General features: G+C 58.5%; 1 long non-coding RNA gene across 1 annotated transcript in view; it reads right to left on the reverse strand.

Moving 5' to 3' along the window:
- Positions 1–3,945: 3,945 nt before the first annotated feature.
- The window catches only part of LOC108447881, a 12,436-nt gene continuing 8,607 nt past the window's right edge, over positions 3,946–7,774 (reverse strand). The window contains exon 2 of the long non-coding RNA XR_001863586.1: positions 3,946–5,746. This is a non-coding gene — a long non-coding RNA (uncharacterized LOC108447881). The remainder of the gene's footprint in view (positions 5,747–7,774) is intronic.

The following is a 7,774-nucleotide window of genomic DNA, read 5'->3' on the forward strand; positions in this document are numbered from 1 at the left end:
AAGGCCGGTAAGTGAGAGGGGCAGGAGCCCCATTCCAACCCTGCCCCGGGGCTGGAAGGAGCATTTGGCTCTTTCCTGTGAGGAGCAGAGGACAAACTGCTCCGGTTTGTCCTTTCAGTGACTGCTGGGGTCGGGGGGACGTGCTCGGCTGCTGCAGCCCCAGCTGGAAAGAGCGAGGTTTAATATTAACTGTGAGGCTTAATGTGAGAGCAGGAGTTTCTTTCCTAGCAAAAAAAGGAATTCAAAGCATTCCTTCGCAGCAAAATCATCTTTATGGGTCACGATTTTAGTCACAAGGGTTCCACGTCTTTGGGAAAACGTGAAACCACGACACTTCTCGCTGGGCTTCTCTTTCCCGTTCAGCCTCCTGCCCCTCCAGGAGTTACTCCTGGAGGGATTCATCTTCCCCAGCAGTGAGGGGCAGGCACCGAGCACCCCCTGAGCCAGCCCCTGCCTCCTCCAGCCCCACCTTCCGTGCCCGACCTCTCCCACAGCGTGGAAAGCCAAGCAGGAGACTGGGAGCCCCTGTGCCTGGCGTGGTCCCAGTAAAACCAGTAGAGCCACCAGCAGGAGGAGCAGGCAGGTGCTGCTGCCATTCCTCGAAAGCTTTGGGAGCCCTCAGGGCTGGGCAACTCCATCCTCACGGGATTGGGGTAATTTGGGGTCTCTCTGTGTGTCCTGCTCAGCCTGCGGTGGTGATCCAGCCCTTCCCGGTGCTGTCCCCTGTGTGAGGTCCCTGCCTGCAGCTGCTGACAGCTCCCGGGGATAATCCCGGCTTTATCTTCCCGCTGTCACAGCGGCAGGGATGAGGGAGGCTGGGATCTGTCCCTGGGAGCTCAGTGCCAGCCCCAGCCCGTGCCCAGGGCTCTCCTGTGCTGCTGGGCAGCTCCAGCTGCTCCAAACCCAGCAGGTTTGACAGCTGCAGGGGCAGGGGACAAACATCTGTCCCCACATCTGCTCATCTCCCAAAGTGACGTGGATTCGGGGTGAGGTGCCCAGTCCTGGGTGCCTGGGGAATGACTTTGTGCCTTCCTGGGGACACAGCACGGGGTGGGGCAGGGACAGGGCGGGTGCTGGCTCTGCTTCGCTCGGGGGTGTGCAGGGAGGGACCGGCCCCGTGTCTCGAGCTGCTCTTTGGGGTTTTGCAGATGCCAGGGAGGGATTTTCATCAGAGCTCCCCTTGCTCCCTGTGGATTATCGAGATCTGGGAGCCTAAAGATGCCTTGGACCAGCTAAGCAGCTTTTTACCTCCGAGGAGGGCTCCAGCCAGGTGTGTAACTGGGAGCAGGTGGTGACAGCAGGGACAGAGCGCTCTGGCCATCACCAGCATCTCTGGGCATGGAACCCCCCCCTCAGAGCTGCACAATTCCCAGCCCAGATATTTTTGGCTGGTGAGTGCTGAGAAAGTTGACGTTTTCCAAAGGCTCTGAGCCCATGTTTGTGCTGCTGCCCTTGTTGGCGTCTCCGAGCTGTTGGTCACAGTTGGGTGGCGGGGAGGAACTGGTGCTACAGCAGATGCCACGGCTGGGCTGGCGTCCAGCTGAGGCCTGGAGATTCGTTGTGTGTCACACTGTGGGAAAAGGGATGGAAAAATGAGGGGAAAAGTGGGATCCAGCAGGCCAGACCCCCACGGCAAACAGTCCTGTGGAGCTGAGCTGTGCCTCTCTCCCACTGCCTTTCCAGCTCGAGCCTAGCTCGAGCTCTTGGAAGCACAGCTGGGAAGAGCAGCATTAATATGCACATAATGAGGTGTGACTCACCCCACAAGGCAGAGCCATTTTCAGGTCTGATTATCCTCAGCCGTTCGTGCCCCAAAACTCGCTGGTTTTGTTCAGATTTCATTTAAAGATGCTGCAGGATATTAGCTTAGGAAAATGGGAGGTGACGGGGGAGCCTGGGAGCCATGGATGGTTCCCATCCCCACCCCACAGAGGGAAGGAGGGATGAGGTCAGTGCCGGTGTGTGACCTCCTGGTGCCTGTGCCCTCGAGGGGGGTGCAGAGGAGCCCCCAGGGGGCAAGGATGGGCCAGTCTGGAGAAAGGTTATTTATAGGAGTGTGTAGTGACAGGGGAATGGTTTTAAACTGAAAGAGAGGTAGTTTAAATGGGATATTGGGCAGGAATTGTTCCCTGGGAGGGTGGGCAGGCCCTGGCACAGGGTGCCCAGAGCAGCTGGGGCTGCCCGGGGATCCCTGGCAGTGCCCAAGGCCAGGCTGGACATTGGGGCTTGGAGCAGCCTGGGACAGTGGGAGGTGTCCCTGCCCATGGCAGGGGTGGGGCTGGAGGGGCTTTAAGGTCTTTCCCAACCCAAACCATTCTGGGATTCTGTCCAGGTCTGCTCCCAGGGAACAGGGACAGGAGGAGAGGGAACGGCCTCAGGCTGGGCTGGGTTCAGGTTGGATATTGGGAAAATTCCTTCACTGAAAGGGCTGTAAAGTATTGGAAGGGGCTGCCCAGGAATCACCATCCCTGGCAGTGTTCAAAACACACGTGGATGTGGCACCTGGCAGTGTCCAAGGCCAGGTTGGATGGGGCTTAGAGCAGCCTCGGACAGTGGAAGGTGTCCCTGCCCGTGGCAGGGGTGGAATGGGATTGGATTTAAGGTCCCTTCCCACCCAAACCATTCCATGATTGCACTGAGTTTCTTGGCCCTGGTTCTGCCTGTAGGGGAAGAGGTACCTGTGGCCAGTTCAGGGCACCAAAAAGGGTGGGAGTGTAGATTGTCACCTGTCCCCTCCTTGCTGTGACACCCCTTTCTCCCCAGGGACCTCCCTAAGAGAGCCGTGGGTGCTTCTCTGCCCACAGCAGGTGACTCCTGCTCCTGCTGTGTCCTCACATCCCAGCCCCGGGAAGGGGAGCCCCAGGAAGTGTGGAGAGGCCACAGGTCACTGCTCTGTTCCCAAGGGACCCTGGTTGGCTCAGCATCACCCTCTCGATGCCACTGCTGCTTCCAGGAGCTCCCAGCACCTGTCCCATCCCTACAGAGTTCAGTGGGCACTGCTGTGACCTCAGGGACTGCTGACAAATGACCAGAGAGGTGGCATTTGGTGACACAGGTGGGCCTGGCAGTGGTTGGACTCGATGATCTCAGAGGGGTTTTCCAACCTTTCAGATTCTGTGACTTCCAGCTCCCAGCTTTATCACCAAAAATGCCTTATCAGGAGCAGCCTCCAGCTAAGGAGGTTTCATGCCCACACCAGCCACAGAACTGTCCTGGTTTGAGTCTTCTGCTGCACTTCCAGCCAGGTGCCTCACGGGCTCCAGGGTCTCCAACAGAGAGAAGGGATCCAAGGCCCACCTCGTTCATCCCCAGCAAAGAGCAGCTCTTCCCACCTCATTTCGGGTTTTTGATGCAGTTCCCAGCAGAGGCAGAGCTGACACCGACCCCAGCCCTCCCACGCTCCCGGGGGAGGAGGGGGCTCCTCTGTTGCTGCTTTCACTCGGGAGTGAGTTCTGGCCTTGGCTGCAGCTCACTTGGGGACCAAAGGCCAGGAGCTTTGCACAAAGGATTGAAACAATCCCATTCCTGATGTTGATCAGCCGTGGAAGCTCCTGAGGTGGAAGGGACCCTCAGGGATCATCAGTGCAGCCCCTGGCCCTGCACAGACACCCCAACAACCCCAGCCTGGGCATCCCTGAGAGCGCTGTCCAAACGCTCCTGCAGCTCTGGCAGCCTCGGGGCCGGGCCCATTCCCTGGGGAGCCTGGGCAGTGCCCAGCAGCCTCGGGGGGAAGAACCTTTCCCCGAGATCCAGGAAGCCATGGGATGTCTTGAGGATGAGGATTTCATCCTGGGGTTGAAGAGGCTGAGATGCAGGGAGGGCTGGGGGAGGGAGCAGCCCCCATGCACTTCCCCTCCATGCAGGCAGCCCAGAGCAGATGTCCTCCCACCAGCTGTGCATCATTCATGCAAGAGTGCTCCCTATCTGATAAATCATGTTGGAGAGACAAGGCACAATGGGGCTTTTAATTATGGAAACAATTAGCGAGGATTAATGACAGCAGTGGTGTGATGGTGGTGTTACTCCCAAAGTTTAACGAAGCTTTAGCAGTTTGTGTCAGACGTGGGGAGCTCTGAGACGCTGCCTTGGGTGTTGGATGCACCTCAGCACCCACCTCTCTTTCTCTCAGTGAGAGGCATTTGGGGGCTTCCAGGAGGTCTGGGGACTTCAGTGGATGAAGCCTTGGGGAGGTTTATGGGAAGGGACAGGGCTGAGCGAGGGGATGTTTGTTGTTTGTTGAGGTGGAGCAGGGCCTGGAGGTGGCCCAGGGACAGCTCAGCTCCATGGCACCAGCCTGTGGCCAATGTGGATGTGTCCCCCAGGCTCCTGGGATCGGAGCAGAGGTGCTGCTCCGCACAAACACCTTCAACACCCAGGGTGGCCCCAGCTCCAGCATCAGCATCTCTGCACCTGCACCTTTCAGAGACAAGGATCAGATCATGGAACGGTTTGGGTTGGAAAGGACACTAGAGATCATCCCATTCCATCCCCTGCCATGGGCAGGGACACCTTCCACTGTCCCAGGCTGCTCCAAGCCCCAATGTCCAGCCTGGCCTTGGCCACTGCCAGGGATCCAGGGGCAGCTACAGCTGCTCTGGGCACCCTGTGCCAGGGCCTGCCCACCCTCAGCATACAAAATTCCCACCTGTTTCCCCAGACTCTGAAAAACCCCCAAAACCCCTTTTCTGCCTCCCAGCAGCTCCGTGAGCTGATCATGGGGCTGGGATCCAAGTTTAATCTGCTTAGAAGACACCACCAGAGCCGACGGCTTGGGAAAACACAGCATCAGCAGTAGCTTCCCTTTGCCTGCAGCCCTGGCTGTTCCCACAGAGGAGGCTGGGGGCAGCCTGCAGGGAGCAGGGACACAGACACGGAGTGACAGGAGGACACCAGACACATTGGGGTCACCGAGGTGGCCGGAGCTGGCAGCAGAGGTGAGATAGCACAGGCCACGCCAGCCTGGAGCCTCGTGCTGCCCTTCCTGCTCCCTCCTGTCTGTGGGGTGCTGGGGTGGGATGCTTGGATAGTGCAGGTGAGGCTGGGGGCTGGCAGGGGCTGTTCCAAGGCTGCTGGGAGGGGACAGCACTGGCCTGAGGGGGCTGAGTCCATCTGTCCCCTGCTGACTCCCCCTGGTACCTGCCCCACACCAGGACTCCCGTGCTGGGAGCTGGGCTCTGCAGCACCCCCAGCCTGTGCTCAGGCCTTTCCCAGGAGGACCCCAAGGTTTGATCCAGGATTTACCCCAGAGCAGAGAAGCTGGAGCAGAGCAAGGGCAGCCCTGAATTCCACATGACATGCGGACGGCGCTGAGACAGGACACCAGACAGGCTGGACCATGCTTGGCCCAGGTCACTCAGTCCCTGGCCAGTTCACCCAGCACAGCCTGGAAAACCCATTCCCAATGTTCCTGCCTGCTGGGGGCTGGCTGGTGAGGAAGATTTCCCAGTCCAAGCTGTCTCCTGCTGGATTAATAATTCACAGAGTGAGGCAGGGCGCAGCGACCTCCACCCCTCTCGCGTATCCAAGGATCCGGGAGCTGCTGCCGGAATGATGAGCAGGGGAGGGGACAGGATGATGGGGATGGTCACAACGGAGCTGTGGACTCTTGGGCACTGCTGCCCGTCCTGTCGAGGCCGTGGGGTGCAGGGAGATGCACCAGGAGAGCGTCTCTGGATCCATGTGCCAGGTACAGGTCTTGTTTCCAAACAGTTTTTCCTTCTATGGAGGATGTGGGCGGCTTTGTTGCCTGTGGAAGGGAGATGCTAATAATGCTGCCTGGGTGCCAGGCCTGTTCTCACCTCCAGCACTGTCACTCCCCAAAACCCTCCTGCCAGCCCCATTCCATGACAGTTCCCCCCACCCCAGAGCCCCCCTGGTGATGTGGGAACAGCCAGGAGTACCCAGAGCCCAGCCCTGTGTGTCTTCTCCAGCCCCCGAGGCTGCCAGAGGGGCTGGAATTCCCTGCCTGGCAGCTGACAGCCTGAGCCAATTCCCACAGGATCAATCTGGGGAAATTCCTTCATGCCCCAGAGCCACGTTCAGCTCTGTTCAGCATCATGGCAGCAGGAACATTCCAGAACCTGCTCCTGGTCCCGGTGGAGGGCACAAGGAATGAGGGTTGTTCTGCCAGGAAAAACACATCCAGCACTGTGGAGCTTCAGAAGAGACTCTCGACAGCTGGGAACAGCTGGATTCCCTAGGGGAGAAACCATCATCTTCATCCTGGTGTTGGCCAAAGCCCCCGGAAACCAACACAGGGAGAGAGACCATGGAACCATTAAGGTTGGAAAAGACCTGTGAGATCACCGAGTCCAACAATTAATGATGATCCAGCAAATTTTAAGCTTTTTCCTATGAACACATTCCCTGTTTAAAACCTCTTCCCTAACCATGGCAGCCTCTCTATCCTGTAGAATCCAAGCTCTTGGATGGGCAGGGAAATTAAGGAGTTCAGCCAGGAAAAGTTGGTTTCCCAAGTCTTCCTGGTTACTAAAGGATTCGTCAGCGATCTTCCCTCCCAAATTAGACCTTGTAGACCCCCCCGGCTGATGAATCAGCTCTGCCATCACTGCATCCCAGCATCATTTGCCTCTCAACCTAACAGCTCCCATCCCACTCCCAGGACGTGGAGCAAGAGTAGGCAGCCAAAAAAACACCCAAGGACCTCGAGTGCTGGGCTGGGGAGAGCAGGAAAAGGTGGGGACAGGGGGAATTTCTTCCTTTGCTGTTTGAGTTCATACTGTGGACATGATGCATGTGAGGACAGGGAAGAAGGAGAATGTTGGGGATTGACACCTCACCTGAGCATGACCCTGAAGCAGGAAAGGGACTGGGAAGGGCAAATCCCTCAAAACAGAGACAGGGCACAGCAGAGGGGGGAGAACCTTGAGAGCCTCCAGCAAGCCAAGGGACAGTGTGTTGTCACCACTGTCAGCTGCCAGTTCCACCTGGGCACAGGTAAGGGGCTGGGCAGCTCCTGCTGGGCGGTCACTGAGCCCACGCGGGCATGTGGGTGCTCTCCTTCACCACTTTGGTGCTGTGAGCCCCTTCCTTCCCAACAGTTCCCAACAAGGGGACAGTCCTGGTGGTGACTGGGGACGTGGCCCTGAGCCCTTCATGCCAGGCAGCTTTTTTTCCTGAGACAACACCCTGAGGAGTGACCCCGGTGGATCAGACACGCGGCCAGCACCAGGAGAGGCTGAGGGGCTGTCCCTGGCCACAGTGAGATCCCTCCTGCTCCTGAGTCCAGCCAGCCATTCCTGAGCCATCCCTGCATGAGAACCTGGCCAGGGCCATCCCACGGCACAGACAGGTAGGGATTTGGGGATTTTCTTGCTGTGCAATCCTGGTCAGATTCCCTGGGGTCAAGGGGACCCGGCTCGTCCACAACGGCCCCATCCGTGAGCAGGAACCAGCAGCTCCCAGAGCTGGGAGCAAACACGGCCGAGCTGATGAATGAAGGGGATTAGAACCTGCTCTGTCTGCGGGTCGCGGTGACACAGGGACACGGGGACACGGCGACATTTCCGTCTGGAAGGTGCAAATGCCGTGTTTGCCGTCCGTGGCACCGCAGTGCCTGGAATCCTAATCGCCTGCAGAGCAGCTCCAATGGTATTTGAAAAGGAGCTGGGAGCTGCTGGAGGGATTCGATGGCACTCGCAGATAAAGGCAGGAGGGAGGGCGAGGGAGACGGGGGTGGCAGCGCACGCTGCAGCTCACGGAATGTGGGCTGGATTCCATCAGGAGCAATTTCCTCGCGGGGAGGCAGCGGTGC

Source organism: Corvus brachyrhynchos, unplaced genomic scaffold (assembly GCF_000691975.1).
Source record: "Corvus brachyrhynchos isolate BGI_N302 unplaced genomic scaffold, ASM69197v1 scaffold130, whole genome shotgun sequence".
Classification (NCBI taxonomy): domain Eukaryota; kingdom Metazoa; phylum Chordata; class Aves; order Passeriformes; family Corvidae; genus Corvus; species Corvus brachyrhynchos.